Below are 23191 nucleotides of genomic sequence, written 5' to 3'. Positions count from 1 at the left end.
TTTTTGACTTTACATGGTTGATTTTGCTCAAAACTACTTCCAAATGGTGGAGTATGGCCCTATAACCCATTGCTGAGCTTAGTAACACGTTTGCATTGAAATTGACAGAGATATCAACGTTTCTTGTTTTTATGCCTGCAAAATGCTTTTCAGAGCGCCAGAATCACTTTTCGACCAACAACGTGTTTTTGACCTCACATTGTTGATTTCACTCAAAACGAATGTATTCCAATTCCAAATGGTTTAGTATGGCCCAATAACCCTTTGGTAAGCTTAGTAACACGTTTGAACTGAAATTGACAGAGATATCAACGTTTCTTGTTTTTATGCCTGCAAAATGCTTTTCAGAGCGCCAGAATCACTTTTTGACAGACAATGTGTTTTTGACTTTACATGGTTGATTTTGCTCAAAACTACTTCCAAATGGTGGAGTATGGCCCTATAACCCATTGCTGAGCTTAGTAACACGTTTGCATTGAAATTGACAGAGATATCAACATTTCTTGTTTTTATGCCTGCAAAATGCTTTTCAGAGCGCCAGAATCACTTTTCGACCAACAACGTGTTTTTGACCTCACACTGTTGATTTCACTCAAAACGAATGTATTCCACTTCCAAATGGTTTAGTATGGCCCAATAACCCTTTAGTAAGCTTAGTAACACGTTTGAACTGAAATTGACAGAGATATCAACGTTTCTTGTTTTTATGCCTGCAAAATGCTTTTCAGAGCGCCAGAATCACTTTTTGACAGACAATGTGTTTTTGACTTTACATGGTTGATTTTGCTCAAAACTACTTCCAAATGGTGGAGTATGGCCCTATAACCCATTGCTGAGCTTAGTAACACGTTTGCATTGAAATTGACAGAGATATCAACATTTCTTGTTTTTATGCCTGCAAAATGCTTTTCAGAGCGCCAGAATCACTTTTTGACAGACAATGTGTTTTTGACTTTACATGGTTGATTTTGCTCAAAACTACTTCCAAATGGTGGAGTATGGCCCTATAACCCATTGCTGAGCTTAGTAACACGTTTGCATTGAAATTGACAGAGATATCAACATTTCTTGTTTTTATGCCTGCAAAATGCTTTTCAGAGCGCCAGAATCACTTTTCGACCAACAACGTGTTTTTGACCTCACACTGTTGATTTCACTCAAAACGAATGTATTCCACTTCCAAATGGTTTAGTATGGCCCAATAACCCTTTTTTAAGCTTAGTAACACGTTTGAACTGAAATTGACAGAGATATCAACGTTTCTTGTTTTTATGCCTGCAAAATGCTTTTCAGAGCGCCAGAATCACTTTTTGACAGACAATGTGTTTTTGACTTTACATGGTTGATTTTGCTCAAAACTACTTCCAAATGGTGGAGTATGGCCCTATAACCCATTGCTGAGCTTAGTAACACGTTTGCATTGAAATTGACAGAGATATCAACATTTCTTGTTTTTATGCCTGCAAAATGCTTTTCAGAGCGCCAGAATCACTTTTCGACCAACAACGTGTTTTTGACCTCACACTGTTGATTTCACTCAAAACGAATGTATTCCACTTCCAAATGGTTTAGTATGGCCCAATAACCCTTTAGTAAGCTTAGTAACACGTTTGAACTGAAATTGACAGAGATATCAACGTTTCTTGTTTTTATGCCTGCAAAATGCTTTTCAGAGCGCCAGAATCACTTTTCGATCAACAACGTGTTTTTGACTTTACATGGTTGATTTTGCTCAAAGCTACTTCCAAATGGTGGAGTATGGCCCTATAACCCATTGCTGAGCTTAGTAACACGTTTGCATTGAAATTGACAGAGATATCAACGTTTCTTGTTTTTATGCCTGCAAAATGCTTTTCAGAGCGCCAGAATCACTTTTCGACCAACAACGTGTTTTTGACCTCACATTGTTGATTTCACTCAAAACGAATGTATTCCACTTCCAAATGGTTTAGTATGGCCCAATAACCCTTTAGTAAGCTTAGTAACACGTTTGAACTGAAATTGACAGAGATATCAACGTTTCTTGTTTTTATGCCTGCAAAATGCTTTTCAGAGCGCCAGAATCACTTTTTGACAGACAATGTGTTTTTGACTTTACATGGTTGATTTTGCTCAAAACTACTTCCAAATGGTGGAGTATGGCCCTATAACCCATTGCTGAGCTTAGTAACACGTTTGCATTGAAATTGACAGAGATATCAACATTTCTTGTTTTTATGCCTGCAAAATGCTTTTCAGAGCGCCAGAATCACTTTTCGACCAACAACGTGTTTTTGACCTCACACTGTTGATTTCACTCAAAACGAATGTATTCCACTTCCAAATGGTTTAGTATGGCCCAATAACCCTTTAGTAAGCTTAGTAACACGTTTGAACTGAAATTGACAGAGATATCAACGTTTCTTGTTTTTATGCCTGCAAAATGCTTTTCAGAGCGCCAGAATCACTTTTCGATCAACAACGTGTTTTTGACTTTACATGGTTGATTTTGCTCAAAACTACTTCCAAATGGTGGAGTATGGCCCTATAACCCATTGCTGAGCTTAGTAACACGTTTGCATAGAAATTGACAGAGATATCAACGTTTCTTGTTTTTATGCCTGCAAAATGCTTTTCAGAGCGCCAGAATCACTTTTCGACCAACAACGTGTTTTTGACCTCACATTGTTGATTTCACTCAAAACGAATGTATTCCACTTCCAAATGGTTTAGTATGGCCCAATAACCCTTTAGTAAGCTTAGTAACACGTTTGAACTGAAATTGACAGAGATATCAACGTTTCTTGTTTTTATGCCTGCAAAATGCTTTTCAGAGCGCCAGAATCACTTTTTGACAATGTGTTTTTGACTTTACATGGTTGATTTTGCTCAAAACTACTTCCAAATGGTGGAGTATGGCCCTATAACCCATTGCTGAGCTTAGTAACACGTTTGCATTGAAATTGACAGAGATATCAACATTTCTTGTTTTTATGCCTGCAAAATGCTTTTCAGAGCGCCAGAATCACTTTTCGACCAACAACGTGTTTTTGACCTCACACTGTTGATTTCACTCAAAACGAATGTATTCCACTTCCAAATGGTTTAGTATGGCCCAATAACCCTTTAGTAAGCTTAGTAACACGTTTGAACTGAAATTGACAGAGATATCAACGTTTCTTGTTTTTATGCCTGCAATTCTTTTCAGAGCGCCAGAATCACTTTTCGATCAACAACGTGTTTTTGACTTTACATGGTTGATTTTGCTCAAAACTACTTCCAAATGGTGGAGTATGGCCCTATAACCCATTGCTGAGCTGAGTAACACGTTTGCATTGAAATTGACAGAGATATCAACGTTTCTTGTTTTTATGCCTGCAAAATGCTTTTCAGAGCGCCAGAATCACTTTTCGACCAACAACGTGTTTTTGACCTCACATTGTTGATTTCACTCAAAACGAATGTATTCCACTTCCAAATGGTTTAGTATGGCCCAATAACCCTTTAGTAAGCTTAGTAACACGTTTGAACTGAAATTGACAGAGATATCAACGTTTCTTGTTTTTATGCCTGCAAAATGCTTTTCAGAGCGCCAGAATCACTTTTTGACAGACAATGTGTTTTTGACTTTACATGGTTGATTTTGCTCAAAACTACTTCCAAATGGTGGAGTATGGCCCTATAACCCATTGCTGAGCTTAGTAACACGTTTGCATTGAAATTGACAGAGATATCAACATTTCTTGTTTTTATGCCTGCAAAATGCTTTTCAGAGCGCCAGAATCACTTTTCGACCAACAACGTGTTTTTGACCTCACACTGTTGATTTCACTCAAAACGAATGTATTCCACTTCCAAATGGTTTAGTATGGCCCAATAACCCTTTAGTAAGCTTAGTAACACGTTTGAACTGAAATTGACAGAGATATCAACGTTTCTTGTTTTTATGCCTGCAAAATGCTTTTCAGAGCGCCAGAATCACTTTTCGATCAACAACGTGTTTTTGACTTTACATGGTTGATTTTGCTCAAAACTACTTCCAAATGGTGGAGTATGGCCCTATAACCCATTGCTGAGCTGAGTAACACGTTTGCATTGAAATTGACAGAGATATCAACGTTTCTTGTTTTTATGCCTGCAAAATGCTTTTCAGAGCGCCAGAATCACTTTTCGACCAACAACGTGTTTTTGACCTCACATTGTTGATTTCACTCAAAACGAATGTATTCCACTTCCAAATGGTTTAGTATGGCCCAATAACCCTTTAGTAAGCTTAGTAACACGTTTGAACTGAAATTGACAGAGATATCAACGTTTCTTGTTTTTATGCCTGCAAAATGCTTTTCAGAGCGCCAGAATCACTTTTCGACCAACAACGTGTTTTTGACCTCACATTGTTGATTTCACTCAAAACGAATGTATTCCACTTCCAAATGGTTTAGTATGGCCCAATAACCCTTTAGTAAGCTTAGTAACACGTTTGAACTGAAATTGACAGAGATATCAACGTTTCTTGTTTTTATGCCTGCAAAATGCTTTTCAGAGCGCCAGAATCACTTTTTGACAGACAATGTGTTTTTGACTTTACATGGTTGATTTTGCTCAAAACTACTTCCAAATGGTGGAGTATGGCCCTATAACCCATTGCTGAGCTTAGTAACACGTTTGCATTGAAATTGACAGAGATATCAACATTTCTTGTTTTTATGCCTGCAAAATGCTTTTCAGAGCGCCAGAATCACTTTTCGACCAACAACGTGTTTTTGACCTCACACTGTTGATTTCACTCAAAACGAATGTATTCCACTTCCAAATGGTTTAGTATGGCCCAATAACCCTTTAGTAAGCTTAGTAACACGTTTGAACTGAAATTGACAGAGATATCAACGTTTCTTGTTTTTATGCCTGCAAAATGCTTTTCAGAGCGCCAGAATCACTTTTCGATCAACAACGTGTTTTTGACTTTACATGGTTGATTTTGCTCAAAACTACTTCCAAATGGTGGAGTATGGCCCTATAACCCATTGCTGAGCTTAGTAACACGTTTGCATAGAAATTGACAGAGATATCAACGTTTCTTGTTTTTATGCCTGCAAAATGCTTTTCAGAGCGCCAGAATCACTTTTCGACCAACAACGTGTTTTTGACCTCACATTGTTGATTTCACTCAAAACGAATGTATTCCACTTCCAAATGGTTTAGTATGGCCCAATAACCCTTTAGTAAGCTTAGTAACACGTTTGAACTGAAATTGACAGAGATATCAACGTTTCTTGTTTTTATGCCTGCAAAATGCTTTTCAGAGCGCCAGAATCACTTTTTGACAATGTGTTTTTGACTTTACATGGTTGATTTTGCTCAAAACTACTTCCAAATGGTGGAGTATGGCCCTATAACCCATTGCTGAGCTTAGTAACACGTTTGCATTGAAATTGACAGAGATATCAACATTTCTTGTTTTTATGCCTGCAAAATGCTTTTCAGAGCGCCAGAATCACTTTTCGACCAACAACGTGTTTTTGACCTCACACTGTTGATTTCACTCAAAACGAATGTATTCCACTTCCAAATGGTTTAGTATGGCCCAATAACCCTTTAGTAAGCTTAGTAACACGTTTGAACTGAAATTGACAGAGATATCAACGTTTCTTGTTTTTATGCCTGCAATTCTTTTCAGAGCGCCAGAATCACTTTTCGATCAACAACGTGTTTTTGACTTTACATGGTTGATTTTGCTCAAAACTACTTCCAAATGGTGGAGTATGGCCCTATAACCCATTGCTGAGCTGAGTAACACGTTTGCATTGAAATTGACAGAGATATCAACGTTTCTTGTTTTTATGCCTGCAAAATGCTTTTCAGAGCGCCAGAATCACTTTTCGACCAACAACGTGTTTTTGACCTCACATTGTTGATTTCACTCAAAACGAATGTATTCCACTTCCAAATGGTTTAGTATGGCCCAATAACCCTTTAGTAAGCTTAGTAACACGTTTGAACTGAAATTGACAGAGATATCAACGTTTCTTGTTTTTATGCCTGCAAAATGCTTTTCAGAGCGCCAGAATCACTTTTTGACAGACAATGTGTTTTTGACTTTACATGGTTGATTTTGCTCAAAACTACTTCCAAATGGTGGAGTATGGCCCTATAACCCATTGCTGAGCTTAGTAACACGTTTGCATTGAAATTGACAGAGATATCAACATTTCTTGTTTTTATGCCTGCAAAATGCTTTTCAGAGCGCCAGAATCACTTTTCGACCAACAACGTGTTTTTGACCTCACACTGTTGATTTCACTCAAAACGAATGTATTCCACTTCCAAATGGTTTAGTATGGCCCAATAACCCTTTAGTAAGCTTAGTAACACGTTTGAACTGAAATTGACAGAGATATCAACGTTTCTTGTTTTTATGCCTGCAAAATGCTTTTCAGAGCACCAGAATCACTTTTCGACCAACAACGTGTTTTTGACTTTACATGGTTGATTTTGCTCAAAACTACTTCCAAATGGTGGAGTATGGCCCTATAACCCATTGCTGAGCTTAGTAACACGTTTGCATTGAAATTGACAGATATCAACGTTTCTTGTTTTTATGCCTGCAAAATGCTTTTCAGAGCGCCAGAATCACTTTTTGACAGACAATGTGTTTTTGACTTTACATGGTTGATTTTGCTCAAAACTACTTCCAAATGGTGGAGTATGGCCCTATAACCCATTGCTGAGCTTAGTAACACGTTTGCATTGAAATTGACAGAGATATCAACGTTTCTTGTTTTTATGCCTGCAAAATGCTTTTCAGAGCGCCAGAATCACTTTTTGACAGACAATGTGTTTTTGACTTTACATGGTTGATTTTGCTCAAAACTACTTCCAAATGGTGGAGTATGGCCCTATAACCCATTGCTGAGCTTAGTAACACGTTTGCATTGAAATTGACGGAGATATCAACGTTTCTTGTTTTTATGCCTGCAAAATGCTTTTCAGAGCGCCAGAATCACTTTTCGACCAACAACGTGTTTTTGACCTCACATTGTTGATTTCACTCAAAACGAATGTATTCCACTTCCAAATGGTTTAGTATGGCCCAATAACCCTTTAGTAAGCTTAGTAACACGTTTGAACTGAAATTGACAGAGATATCAACGTTTCTTGTTTTTATGCCTGCAAAATGCTTTTCAGAGCGCCAGAATCACTTTTTGACAGACAATGTGTTTTTGACTTTACATGGTTGATTTTGCTCAAAACTACTTCCAAATGGTGGAGTATGGCCCTATAACCCATTGCTGAGCTTAGTAACACGTTTGCATTGAAATTGACAGAGATATCAACATTTCTTGTTTTTATGCCTGCAAAATGCTTTTCAGAGCGCCAGAATCACTTTTCGACCAACAACGTGTTTTTGACCTCACACTGTTGATTTCACTCAAAACGAATGTATTCCACTTCCAAATGGTTTAGTATGGCCCAATAACCCTTTAGTAAGCTTAGTAACACGTTTGAACTGAAATTGACAGAGATATCAACGTTTCTTGTTTTTATGCCTGCAAAATGCTTTTCAGAGCGCCAGAATCACTTTTCGATCAACGTGTTTTTGACTTTACATGGTTGATTTTGCTCAAAACTACTTCCAAATGGTGGAGTATGGCCCTATAACCCATTGCTGAGCTTAGTAACACGTTTGCATTGAAATTGACAGAGATATCAACGTTTCTTGTTTTTATGCCTGCAAAATGCTTTTCAGAGCGCCAGAATCACTTTTCGACCAACAACGTGTTTTTGACCTCACATTGTTGATTTCACTCAAAACGAATGTATTCCACTTCCAAATGGTTTAGTATGGCCCAATAACCCTTTAGTAAGCCTAGTAACACGTTTGAACTGAAATTGACAGAGATATCAACGTTTCTTGTTTTTATGCCTGCAAAATGCTTTTCAGAGCGCCAGAATCACTTTTTGACAGACAATGTGTTTTTGACTTTACATGGTTGATTTTGCTCAAAACTACTTCCAAATGGTGGAGTATGGCCCTATAACCCATTGCTGAGCTTAGTAACACGTTTGCATTGAAATTGACAGAGATATCAACATTTCTTGTTTTTATGCCTGCAAAATGCTTTTCAGAGCGCCAGAATCACTTTTCGACCAACAACGTGTTTTTGACCTCACACTGTTGATTTCACTCAAAACGAATGTATTCCACTTCCAAATGGTTTAGTATGGCCCAATAACCCTTTAGTAAGCTTGGTAACACGTTTGAACTGAAATTGACAGAGATATCAACGTTTCTTGTTTTTATGCCTGCAAAATGCTTTTCAGAGCGCCAGAATCACTTTTCGATCAACAACGTGTTTTTGACTTTACATGGTTGATTTTGCTCAAAACTACTTCCAAATGGTGGAGTATGGCCCTATAACCCATTGCTGAGCTTAGTAACACGTTTGCATAGAAATTGACAGAGATATCAACGTTTCTTGTTTTTATGCCTGCAAAATGCTTTTCAGAGCGCCAGAATCACTTTTCGACCAACAACGTGTTTTTGACCTCACATTGTTGATTTCACTCAAAACGAATGTATTCCACTTCCAAATGGTTTAGTATGGCCCAATAACCCTTTAGTAAGCTTAGTAACACGTTTGAACTGAAATTGACAGAGATATCAACGTTTCTTGTTTTTATGCCTGCAAAATGCTTTTCAGAGCGCCAGAATCACTCTTTGACAGACAATGTGTTTTTGACTTTACATGGTTGATTTTGCTCAAAACTACTTCCAAATGGTGGAGTATGGCCCTATAACCCATTGCTGAGCTTAGTAACACGTTTGCATTGAAATTGACAGAGATATCAACGTTTCTTGTTTTTATGCCTGCAAAATGCTTTTCAGAGCGCCAGAATCACTTTTCGACCAACAACGTGTTTTTGACCTCACATTGTTGATTTCACTCAAAACGAATGTATTCCACTTCCAAATGGTTTAGTATGGCCCAATAACCCTTTAGTAAGCTTAGTAACACGTTTGAACTGAAATTGACAGAGATATCAACGTTTCTTGTTTTTATGCCTGCAAAATGCTTTTCAGAGCGCCAGAATCACTTTTTGACAGACAATGTGTTTTTGACTTTACATGGTTGATTTTGCTCAAAACTACTTCCAAATGGTGGAGTATGGCCCTATAACCCATTGCTGAGCTTAGTAACACGTTTGCATTGAAATTGACAGAGATATCAACATTTCTTGTTTTTATGCCTGCAAAATGCTTTTCAGAGCGCCAGAATCACTTTTCGACCAACAACGTGTTTTTGACCTCACACTGTTGATTTCACTCAAAACGAATGTATTCCACTTCCAAATGGTTTAGTATGGCCCAATAACCCTTTAGTAAGCTTAGTAACACGTTTGAACTGAAATTGACAGAGATATCAACGTTTCTTGTTTTTATGCCTGCAAAATGCTTTTCAGAGCGCCAGAATCACTTTTCGATCAACAACGTGTTTTTGACTTTACATGGTTGATTTTGCTCAAAACTACTTCCAAATGGTGGAGTATGGCCCTATAACCCATTGCTGAGCTTAGTAACACGTTTGCATAGAAATTGACAGAGATATCAACGTTTCTTGTTTTTATGCCTGCAAAATGCTTTTCAGAGCGCCAGAATCACTTTTCGACCAACAACGTGTTTTTGACCTCACATTGTTGATTTCACTCAAAACGAATGTATTCCACTTCCAAATGGTTTAGTATGGCCCAATAACCCTTTAGTAAGCTTAGTAACACGTTTGAACTGAAATTGACAGAGATATCAACGTTTCTTGTTTTTATGCCTGCAAAATGCTTTTCAGAGCGCCAGAATCACTTTTTGACAATGTGTTTTTGACTTTACATGGTTGATTTTGCTCAAAACTACTTCCAAATGGTGGAGTATGGCCCTATAACCCATTGCTGAGCTTAGTAACACGTTTGCATTGAAATTGACAGAGATATCAACATTTCTTGTTTTTATGCCTGCAAAATGCTTTTCAGAGCGCCAGAATCACTTTTCGACCAACAACGTGTTTTTGACCTCACACTGTTGATTTCACTCAAAACGAATGTATTCCACTTCCAAATGGTTTAGTATGGCCCAATAACCCTTTAGTAAGCTTAGTAACACGTTTGAACTGAAATTGACAGAGATATCAACGTTTCTTGTTTTTATGCCTGCAAAATGCTTTTCAGAGCGCCAGAATCACTTTTCGACCAACAACGTGTTTTTGACCTCACATTGTTGATTTCACTCAAAACGAATGTATTCCACTTCCAAATGGTTTAGTATGGCCCAATAACCCTTTAGTAAGCTTAGTAACACGTTTGAACTGAAATTGACAGAGATATCAACGTTTCTTGTTTTTATGCCTGCAAAATGCTTTTCAGAGCGCCAGAATCACTTTTTGACAGACAATGTGTTTTTGACTTTACATGGTTGATTTTGCTCAAAACTACTTCCAAATGGTGGAGTATGGCCCTATAACCCATTGCTGAGCTTAGTAACACGTTTGCATAGAAATTGACAGAGATATCAACATTTCTTGTTTTTATGCCTGCAAAATGCTTTTCAGAGCGCCAGAATCACTTTTCGACCAACAACGTGTTTTTGACCTCACACTGTTGATTTCACTCAAAACGAATGTATTCCACTTCCAAATGGTTTAGCATGGCCCAATAACCCTTTAGTAAGCTTAGTAACACGTTTGAACTGAAATTGACAGAGATATCAACGTTTCTTGTTTTTATGCCTGCAAAATGCTTTTCAGAGCACCAGAATCACTTTTCGACCAACAACGTGTTTTTGACTTTACATGGTTGATTTTGCTCAAAACTACTTCCAAATGGTGGAGTATGGCCCTATAACCCATTGCTGAGCTTAGTAACACGTTTGCATTGAAATTGACAGAGATATCAACGTTTCTTGTTTTTATGCCTGCAAAATGCTTTTCAGAGCGCCAGAATCACTTTTCGACCAACAACGTGTTTTTGACCTCACATTGTTGATTTCACTCAAAACGAATGTATTCCACTTCCAAATGGTTTAGTATGGCCCAATAACCCTTTAGTAAGCTTAGTAACACGTTTGAACTGAAATTGACAGAGATATCAACGTTTCTTGTTTTTATGCCTGCAAAATGCTTTTCAGAGCGCCAGAATCACTTTTTGACAGACAATGTGTTTTTGACTTTACATGGTTGATTTTGCTCAAACCTACTTCCAAATGGTGGAGTATGGCCCTATAACCCATTGCTGAGCTTAGTAACACGTTTGCATTGAAATTGACAGAGATATCAACGTTTCTTGTTTTTATGCCTGCAAAATGCTTTTCAGAGCGCCAGAATCACTTTTCGACCAACAACGTGTTTTTGACCTCACATTGTTGATTTCACTCAAAACGAATGTATTCCACTTCCAAATGGTTTAGTATGGCCCAATAACCCTTTAGTAAGCTTAGTAACACGTTTGAACTGAAATTGACAGAGATATCAACGTTTCTTGTTTTTATGCCTGCAAAATGCTTTTCAGAGCGCCAGAATCACTTTTTGACAGACAATGTGTTTTTGACTTTACATGGTTGATTTTGCTCAAAACTACTTCCAAATGGTGGAGTATGGCCCTATAACCCATTGCTGAGCTTAGTAACACGTTTGCATTGAAATTGACAGAGATATCAACATTTCTTGTTTTTATGCCTGCAAAATGCTTTTCAGAGCGCCAGAATCACTTTTCGACCAACAACGTGTTTTTGACCTCACACTGTTGATTTCACTCAAAACGAATGTATTCCACTTCCAAATGGTTTAGTATGGCCCAATAACCCTTTAGTAAGCTTAGTAACACGTTTGAACTGAAATTGACAGAGATATCAACGTTTCTTGTTTTTATGCCTGCAAAATGCTTTTCAGAGCGCCAGAATCACTTTTCGATCAACAACGTGTTTTTGACTTTACATGGTTGATTTTGCTCAAAACTACTTCCAAGTGGTGGAGTATGGCCCTATAACCCATTGCTGAGCTTAGTAACACGTTTGCATTGAAATTGACAGAGATATCAACGTTTCTTGTTTTTATGCCTGCAAAATGCTTTTCAGAGCGCCAGAATCACTTTTCGACCAACAACGTGTTTTTGACCTCACATTGTTGATTTCACTCAAAACGAATGTATTCCACTTCCAAATGGTTTAGTATGGCCCAATAACCCTTTAGTAAGCTTAGTAACACGTTTGAACTGAAATTGACAGAGATATCAACGTTTCTTGTTTTTATGCCTGCAAAATGCTTTTCAGAGCACCAGAATCACTTTTTGGCAGACAATGTGTTTTTGACTTTACATGGTTGATTTTGCTCAAAACTACTTCCAAATGGTGGAGTATGGCCCTATAACCCATTGCTGAGCTTAGTAACACGTTTGCATTGAAATTGACAGAGATATCAACATTTCTTGTTTTTATGCCTGCAAAATGCTTTTCAGAGCGCCAGAATCACTTTTCGACCAACAACGTGTTTTTGACCTCACACTGTTGATTTCACTCAAAACGAATGTATTCCACTTCCAAATGGTTTAGTATGGCCCAATAACCCTTTAGTAAGCTTAGTAACACGTTTGAACTGAAATTGACAGAGATATCAACGTTTCTTGTTTTTATGCCTGCAAAATGCTTTTCAGAGCGCCAGAATCACTTTTCGATCAACAACGTGTTTTTGACTTTACATGGTTGATTTTGCTCAAAACTACTTCCAAATGGTGGAGTATGGCCCTATAACCCATTGCTGAGCTGAGTAACACGTTTGCATTGAAATTGACAGAGATATCAACGTTTCTTGTTTTTATGCCTGCAAAATGCTTTTCAGAGCGCCAGAATCACTTTTCGACCAACAACGTGTTTTTGACCTCACATTGTTGATTTCACTCAAAACGAATGTATTCCACTTCCAAATGGTTTAGTATGGCCCAATAACCCTTTAGTAAGCTTAGTAACACGTTTGAACTGAAATTGACAGAGATATCAACGTTTCTTGTTTTTATGCCTGCAAAATGCTTTTCAGAGCGCCAGAATCACTTTTTGACAGACAATGTGTTTTTGACTTTACATGGTTGATTTTGCTCAAAACTACTTCCAAATGGTGGAGTATGGCCCTATAACCCATTGCTGAGCTTAGTAACACGTTTGCATAGAAATTGACAGAGATATCAACATTTCTTGTTTTTATGCCTGCAAAATGCTTTTCAGAGCGCCAGAATCACTTTTCGACCAACAACGTGTTTTTGACCTCACACTGTTGATTTCACTCAAAACGAATGTATTCCACTTCCAAATGGTTTAGCATGGCCCAATAACCCTTTAGTAAGCTTAGTAACACGTTTGAACTGAAATTGACAGAGATATCAACGTTTCTTGTTTTTATGCCTGCAAAATGCTTTTCAGAGCGCCAGAATCACTTTTTGACAGACAATGTGTTTTTGACTTTACATGGTTGATTTTGCTCAAAACTACTTCCAAATGGTGGAGTATGGCCCTATAACCCATTGCTGAGCTTAGTAACACGTTTGCATTGAAATTGACAGAGATATCAACATTTCTTGTTTTTATGCCTGCAAAATGCTTTTCAGAGCGCCAGAATCACTTTTCGACCAACAACGTGTTTTTGACCTCACACTGTTGATTTCACTCAAAACGAATGTATTCCACTTCCAAATGGTTTAGTATGGCCCAATAACCCTTTAGTAAGCTTAGTAACACGTTTGAACTGAAATTGACAGAGATATCAACGTTTCTTGTTTTTATGCCTGCAAAATGCTTTTCAGAGCGCCAGAATCACTTTTTGACAGACAATGTGTTTTTGACTTTACATGGTTGATTTTGCTCAAAACTACTTCCAAATGGTGGAGTATGGCCCTATAACCCATTGCTGAGCTTAGTAACACGTTTGCATTGAAATTGACAGAGATATCAACGTTTCTTGTTTTTATGCCTGCAAAATGCTTTTCAGAGCACCAGAATCACTTTTCGACCAACAACGTGTTTTTGACCTCACACTGTTGATTTCACTCAAAACGAATGTATTCCACTTCCAAATGGTTTAGTATGGCCCAATAACCCTTTAGTAAGCTTAGTAACACGTTTGAACTGAAATTGACAGAGATATCAACGTTTCTTGTTTTTATGCCTGCAAAATGCTTTTCAGAGCGCCAGAATCACTTTTCGATCAACAACGTGTTTTTGACTTTACATGGTTGATTTTGCTCAAAACTACTTCCAAATGGTGGAGTATGGCCCTATAACCCATTGCTGAGCTTAGTAACACGTTTGCATAGAAATTGACAGAGATATCAACGTTTCTTGTTTTTATGCCTGCAAAATGCTTTTCAGAGCGCCAGAATCACTTTTCGACCAACAACGTGTTTTTGACCTCACATTGTTGATTTCACTCAAAACGAATGTATTCCACTTCCAAATGGTTTAGTATGGCCCAATAACCCTTTAGTAAGCTTAGTAACACGTTTGAACTGAAATTGACAGAGATATCAACGTTTCTTGTTTTTATGCCTGCAAAATGCTTTTCAGAGCGCCAGAATCACTTTTTGACAATGTGTTTTTGACTTTACATGGTTGATTTTGCTCAAAACTACTTCCAAATGGTGGAGTATGGCCCTATAACCCATTGCTGAGCTTAGTAACACGTTTGCATTGAAATTGACAGAGATATCAACATTTCTTGTTTTTATGCCTGCAAAATGCTTTTCAGAGCGCCAGAATCACTTTTCGACCAACAACGTGTTTTTGACCTCACACTGTTGATTTCACTCAAAACGAATGTATTCCACTTCCAAATGGTTTAGTATGGCCCAATAACCCTTTAGTAAGCTTAGTAACACGTTTGAACTGAAATTGACAGAGATATCAACGTTTCTTGTTTTTATGCCTGCAAAATGCTTTTCAGAGCGCCAGAATCACTTTTCGACCAACAACGTGTTTTTGACCTCACATTGTTGATTTCACTCAAAACGAATGTATTCCACTTCCAAATGGTTTAGTATGGCCCAATAACCCTTTAGTAAGCTTAGTAACACGTTTGAACTGAAATTGACAGAGATATCAACGTTTCTTGTTTTTATGCCTGCAAAATGCTTTTCAGAGCGCCAGAATCACTTTTTGACAGACAATGTGTTTTTGACTTTACATGGTTGATTTTGCTCAAAACTACTTCCAAATGGTGGAGTATGGCCCTATAACCCATTGCTGAGCTTAGTAACACGTTTGCATAGAAATTGACAGAGATATCAACATTTCTTGTTTTTATGCCTGCAAAATGCTTTTCAGAGCGCCAGAATCACTTTTCGACCAACAACGTGTTTTTGACCTCACACTGTTGATTTCACTCAAAACGAATGTATTCCACTTCCAAATGGTTTAGCATGGCCCAATAACCCTTTAGTAAGCTTAGTAACACGTTTGAACTGAAATTGACAGAGATATCAACGTTTCTTGTTTTTATGCCTGCAAAATGCTTTTCAGAGCACCAGAATCACTTTTCGACCAACAACGTGTTTTTGACTTTACATGGTTGATTTTGCTCAAAACTACTTCCAAATGGTGGAGTATGGCCCTATAACCCATTGCTGAGCTTAGTAACACGTTTGCATTGAAATTGACAGAGATATCAACGTTTCTTGTTTTTATGCCTGCAAAATGCTTTTCAGAGCGCCAGAATCACTTTTCGACCAACAACGTGTTTTTGACCTCACATTGTTGATTTCACTCAAAACGAATGTATTCCACTTCCAAATGGTTTAGTATGGCCCAATAACCCTTTAGTAAGCTTAGTAACACGTTTGAACTGAAATTGACAGAGATATCAACGTTTCTTGTTTTTATGCCTGCAAAATGCTTTTCAGAGCGCCAGAATCACTTTTTGACAGACAATGTGTTTTTGACTTTACATGGTTGATTTTGCTCAAACCTACTTCCAAATGGTGGAGTATGGCCCTATAACCCATTGCTGAGCTTAGTAACACGTTTGCATTGAAATTGACAGAGATATCAACGTTTCTTGTTTTTATGCCTGCAAAATGCTTTTCAGAGCGCCAGAATCACTTTTCGACCAACAACGTGTTTTTGACCTCACATTGTTGATTTCACTCAAAACGAATGTATTCCACTTCCAAATGGTTTAGTATGGCCCAATAACCCTTTAGTAAGCTTAGTAACACGTTTGAACTGAAATTGACAGAGATATCAACGTTTCTTGTTTTTATGCCTGCAAAATGCTTTTCAGAGCGCCAGAATCACTTTTTGACAGACAATGTGTTTTTGACTTTACATGGTTGATTTTGCTCAAAACTACTTCCAAATGGTGGAGTATGGCCCTATAACCCATTGCTGAGCTTAGTAACACGTTTGCATTGAAATTGACAGAGATATCAACATTTCTTGTTTTTATGCCTGCAAAATGCTTTTCAGAGCGCCAGAATCACTTTTCGACCAACAACGTGTTTTTGACCTCACACTGTTGATTTCACTCAAAACGAATGTATTCCACTTCCAAATGGTTTAGTATGGCCCAATAACCCTTTAGTAAGCTTAGTAACACGTTTGAACTGAAATTGACAGAGATATCAACGTTTCTTGTTTTTATGCCTGCAAAATGCTTTTCAGAGCGCCAGAATCACTTTTCGATCAACAACGTGTTTTTGACTTTACATGGTTGATTTTGCTCAAAACTACTTCCAAGTGGTGGAGTATGGCCCTATAACCCATTGCTGAGCTTAGTAACACGTTTGCATTGAAATTGACAGAGATATCAACGTTTCTTGTTTTTATGCCTGCAAAATGCTTTTCAGAGCGCCAGAATCACTTTTCGACCAACAACGTGTTTTTGACCTCACATTGTTGATTTCACTCAAAACGAATGTATTCCACTTCCAAATGGTTTAGTATGGCCCAATAACCCTTTAGTAAGCTTAGTAACACGTTTGAACTGAAATTGACAGAGATATCAACGTTTCTTGTTTTTATGCCTGCAAAATGCTTTTCAGAGCACCAGAATCACTTTTTGGCAGACAATGTGTTTTTGACTTTACATGGTTGATTTTGCTCAAAACTACTTCCAAATGGTGGAGTATGGCCCTATAACCCATTGCTGAGCTTAGTAACACGTTTGCATTGAAATTGACAGAGATATCAACATTTCTTGTTTTTATGCCTGCAAAATGCTTTTCAGAGCGCCAGAATCACTTTTCGACCAACAACGTGTTTTTGACCTCACACTGTTGATTTCACTCAAAACGAATGTATTCCACTTCCAAATGGTTTAGTATGGCCCAATAACCCTTTAGTAAGCTTAGTAACACGTTTGAACTGAAATTGACAGAGATATCAACGTTTCTTGTTTTTATGCCTGCAAAATGCTTTTCAGAGCGCCAGAATCACTTTTCGATCAACAACGTGTTTTTGACTTTACATGGTTGATTTTGCTCAAAACTACTTCCAAATGGTGGAGTATGGCCCTATAACCCATTGCTGAGCTGAGTAACACGTTTGCATTGAAATTGACAGAGATATCAACGTTTCTTGTTTTTATGCCTGCAAAATGCTTTTCAGAGCGCCAGAATCACTTTTCGACCAACAACGTGTTTTTGACCTCACATTGTTGATTTCACTCAAAACGAATGTATTCCACTTCCAAATGGTTTAGTATGGCCCAATAACCCTTTAGTAAGCTTAGTAACACGTTTGAACTGAAATTGACAGAGATATCAACGTTTCTTGTTTTTATGCCTGCAAAATGCTTTTCAGAGCGCCAGAATCACTTTTTGACAGACAATGTGTTTTTGACTTTACATGGTTGATTTTGCTCAAAACTACTTCCAAATGGAGGAGTATGGCCCTATAACCCATTGCTGAGCTTAGTAACACGTTTGCATAGAAATTGACAGAGATATCAACATTTCTTGTTTTTATGCCTGCAAAATGCTTTTCAGAGCGCCAGAATCACTTTTCGACCAACAACGTGTTTTTGACCTCACACTGTTGATTTCACTCAAAACGAATGTATTCCACTTCCAAATGGTTTAGCATGGCCCAATAACCCTTTAGTAAGCTTAGTAACACGTTTGAACTGAAATTGACAGAGATATCAACGTTTCTTGTTTTTATGCCTGCAAAATGCTTTTCAGAGCGCCAGAATCACTTTTTGACAGACAATGTGTTTTTGACTTTACATGGTTGATTTTGCTCAAAACTACTTCCAAATGGTGGAGTATGGCCCTATAACCCATTGCTGAGCTTAGTAACACGTTTGCATTGAAATTGACAGAGATATCAACATTTCTTGTTTTTATGCCTGCAAAATGCTTTTCAGAGCGCCAGAATCACTTTTCGACCAACAACGTGTTTTTGACCTCACACTGTTGATTTCACTCAAAACGAATGTATTCCACTTCCAAATGGTTTAGTATGGCCCAATAACCCTTTAGTAAGCTTAGTAACACGTTTGAACTGAAATTGACAGAGATATCAACGTTTCTTGTTTTTATGCCTGCAAAATGCTTTTCAGAGCGCCAGAATCACTTTTTGACAGACAATGTGTTTTTGACTTTACATGGTTGATTTTGCTCAAAACTACTTCCAAATGGTGGAGTATGGCCCTATAACCCATTGCTGAGCTTAGTAACACGTTTGCATTGAAATTGACAGAGATATCAACGTTTCTTGTTTTTATGCCTGCAAAATGCTTTTCAGAGCACCAGAATCACTTTTCGACCAACAACGTGTTTTTGACTTTACATGGTTGATTTTGCTCAAAACTACTTCCAAATGGTGGAGTATGGCCCTATAACCCATTGCTGAGCTTAGTAACACGTTTGCATTGAAATTGACAGAGATATCAACGTTTCTTGTTTTTATGCCTGCAAAATGCTTTTCAGAGCGCCAGAATCACTTTTTGACAATGTGTTTTTGACTTTACATGGTTGATTTTGCTCAAAACTACTTCCAAATGGTGGAGTATGGCCCTATAACCCATTGCTGAGCTTAGTAACACGTTTGCATTGAAATTGACAGAGATATCAACATTTCTTGTTTTTATGCCTGCAAAATGCTTTTCAGAGCGCCAGAATCACTTTTCGACCAACAACGTGTTTTTGACCTCACGCTGTTGATTTCACTCAAAACGAATGTATTCCACTTCCAAATGGTTTAGTATGGCCCAATAACCCTTTAGTAAGCTTAGTAACACGTTTGAACTGAAATTGACAGAGATATCAACGTTTCTTGTTTTTATGCCTGCAAAATGCTTTTCAGAGCGCCAGAATCACTTTTCGATCAACAACGTGTTTTTGACTTTACATGGTTGATTTTGCTCAAAACTACTTCCAAATGGTGGAGTATGGCCCTATAACCCATTGCTGAGCTTAGTAACACGTTTGCATTGAAATTGACAGAGATATCAACGTTTCTTGTTTTTATGCCTGCAAAATGCTTTTCAGAGCGCCAGAATCACTTTTCGATCAACAACGTGTTTTTGACTTTACATGGTTGATTTTGCTCAAAACTACTTCCAAATGGTGGAGTATGGCCCTATAACCCATTGCTGAGCTTAGTAACACGTTTGCATAGAAATTGACAGAGATATCAACGTTTCTTGTTTTTATGCCTGCAAAATGCTTTTCAGAGCGCCAGAATCACTTTTCGACCAACAACGTGTTTTTGACCTCACATTGTTGATTTCACTCAAAACGAATGTATTCCACTTCCAAATGGTTTAGTATGGCCCAATAACCCTTTAGTAAGCTTAGTAACACGTTTGAACTGAAATTGACAGAGATATCAACGTTTCTTGTTTTTATGCCTGCAAAATGCTTTTCAGAGCGCCAGAATCACTTTTTGACAGACAATGTGTTTTTGACTTTACATGGTTGATTTTGCTCAAAACTACTTCCAAATGGTGGAGTATGGCCCTATAACCCATTGCTGAGCTTAGTAACACGTTTGCATTGAAATTGACAGAGATATCAACATTTCTTGTTTTTATGCCTGCAAAATGCTTTTCAGAGCGCCAGAATCACTTTTCGACCAACAACGTGTTTTTGACCTCACACTGTTGATTTCACTCAAAACGAATGTATTCCACTTCCAAATGGTTTAGTATGGCCCAATAACCCTTTAGTAAGCTTAGTAACACCTTTTGAACTGAAATTGACAGAGATATCAACGTTTCTTGTTTTTATGCCTGCAAAATGCTTTTCAGAGCGCCAGAATCACTTTTCGATCAACAACGTGTTTTTGACTTTACATGGTTGATTTTGCTCAAAACTACTTCCAAATGGTGGAGTATGGCCCTATAACCCATTGCTGAGCTTAGTAACACGTTTGCATTGAAATTGACAGAGATATCAACGTTTCTTGTTTTTATGCCTGCAAAATGCTTTTCAGAGCGCCAGAATCACTTTTCGATCAACAACGTGTTTTTGACTTTACATGGTTGATTTTGCTCAAAACTACTTCCAAATGGTGGAGTATGGCCCTATAACCCATTGCTGAGCTTAGTAACACGTTTGCATAGAAATTGACAGAGATATCAACGTTTCTTGTTTTTATGCCTGCAAAATGCTTTTCAGAGCGCCAGAATCACTTTTCGACCAACAACGTGTTTTTGACCTCACATTGTTGATTTCACTCAAAACGAATGTATTCCACTTCCAAATGGTTTAGTATGGCCCAATAACCCTTTAGTAAGCTTAGTAACACGTTTGAACTGAAATTGACAGAGATATCAACGTTTCTTGTTTTTATGCCTGCAAAATGCTTTTCAGAGCGCCAGAATCACTTTTTGACAGACAATGTGTTTTTGACTTTACATGGTTGATTTTGCTCAAAACTACTTCCAAATGGTGGAGTATGGCCCTATAACCCATTGCTGAGCTTAGTAACACGTTTGCATTGAAATTGACAGAGATATCAACATTTCTTGTTTTTATGCCTGCAAAATGCTTTTCAGAGCGCCAGAATCACTTTTCGACCAACAACGTGTTTTTGACCTCACACTGTTGATTTCACTCAAAACGAATGTATTCCACTTCCAAAATGGTTTAGTATGGCCCAATAACCCTTTAGTAAGCTTAGTAACACGTTTGAACTGAAATTGACAGAGATATCAACGTTTCTTGTTTTTATGCCTGCAAAATGCTTTTCAGAGCGCCAGAATCACTTTTTGACAGACAATGTGTTTTTGACTTTTCATGGTTGATTTTGCTCAAAACTACTTCCAAATGGTGGAGTATGGCCCTATAACCCATTGCTGAGCTTAGTAACACGTTTGCATTGAAATTGACAGAGATATCAACATTTCTTGTTTTTATGCCTGCAAAATGCTTTTCAGAGCGCCAGAATCACTTTTCGACCAACAACGTGTTTTTGACCTCACACTGTTGATTTCACTCAAAACGAATGTATTCCACTTCCAAATGGTTTAGTATGGCCCAATAACCCTTTAGTAAGCTTAGTAACACGTTTGAACTGAAATTGACAGAGATATCAACGTTTCTTGTTTTTATGCCTGCAAAATGCTTTTCAGAGCGCCAGAATCACTTTTTGACAGACAATGTGTTTTTGACTTTACATGGTTGATTTTGCTCAAAACTACTTCCAAATGGTGGAGTATGGCCCTATAACCCATTGCTGAGCTTAGTAACACGTTTGCATTGAAATTGACAGAGATATCAACGTTTCTTGTTTTTATGCCTGCAAAATGCTTTTCAGAGCACCAGAATCACTTTTCGACCAACAACGTGTTTTTGACTTTACATGGTTGATTTTGCTCAAAACTACTTCCAAATGGTGGAGTATGGCCCTATAACCCATTGCTGAGCTTAGTAACACGTTTGCATTGAAATTGACAGAGATATCAACGTTTCTTGTTTTTATGCCTGCAAAATGCTTTTCAGAGCGCCAGAATCACTTTTCGACCAACAACGTGTTTTTGACCTCACACTGTTGATTTCACTCAAAACGAATGTATTCCACTTCCAAATGGTTTAGTATGGCCCAATAACCCTTTAGTAAGCTTAGTAACACGTTTGAACTGAAATTGACAGAGATATCAACGTTTCTTGTTTTTATGCCTGCAAAATGCTTTTCAGAGCGCCAGAATCACTTTTCGATCAACAACGTGTTTTTGACTTTACATGGTTGATTTTGCTCAAAACTACTTCCAAATGGTGGAGTATGGCCCTATAACCCATTGCTGAGCTGAGTAACACGTTTGCATTGAAATTGACAGAGATATCAACGTTTCTTGTTTTTATGCCTGCAAAATGCTTTTCAGAGCGCCAGAATCACTTTTCGACCAACAACGTGTTTTTGACCTCACATTGTTGATTTCACTCAAAACGAATGTATTCCACTTCCAAATGGTTTAGTATGGCCCAATAACCCTTTAGTAAGCTTAGTAACACGTTTGAACTGAAATTGACAGAGATATCAACGTTTCTTGTTTTTATGCCTGCAAAATGCTTTTCAGAGCGCCAGAATCACTTTTTGACAGACAATGTGTTTTTGACTTTACATGGTTGATTTTGCTCAAAACTACTTCCAAATGGTGGAGTATGGCCCTATAACCCATTGCTGAGCTTAGTAACACGTTTGCATAGAAATTGACAGAGATATCAACATTTCTTGTTTTTATGCCTGCAAAATGCTTTTCAGAGCGCCAGAATCACTTTTCGACCAACAACGTGTTTTTGACCTCACACTGTTGATTTCACTCAAAACGAATGTATTCCACTTCCAAATGGTTTAGCATGGCCCAATAACCCTTTAGTAAGCTTAGTAACACGTTTGAACTGAAATTGACAGAGATATCAACGTTTCTTGTTTTTATGCCTGCAAAATGCTTTTCAGAGCGCCAGAATCACTTTTTGACAGACAATGTGTTTTTGACTTTACATGGTTGATTTTGCTCAAAACTACTTCCAAATGGTGGAGTATGGCCCTATAACCCATTGCTGAGCTTAGTAACACGTTTGCATTGAAATTGACAGAGATATCAACATTTCTTGTTTTTATGCCTGCAAAATGCTTTTCAGAGCGCCAGAATCACTTTTCGACCAACAACGTGTTTTTGACCTCACACTGTTGATTTCACTCAAAACGAATGTATTCCACTTCCAAATGGTTTAGTATGGC

Source organism: Gadus macrocephalus, chromosome 19 (genome assembly GCF_031168955.1).
Source record: "Gadus macrocephalus chromosome 19, ASM3116895v1".
NCBI classification, from domain to species: domain Eukaryota; kingdom Metazoa; phylum Chordata; class Actinopteri; order Gadiformes; family Gadidae; genus Gadus; species Gadus macrocephalus.
This window is presented reverse-complemented; position numbering follows the sequence as displayed.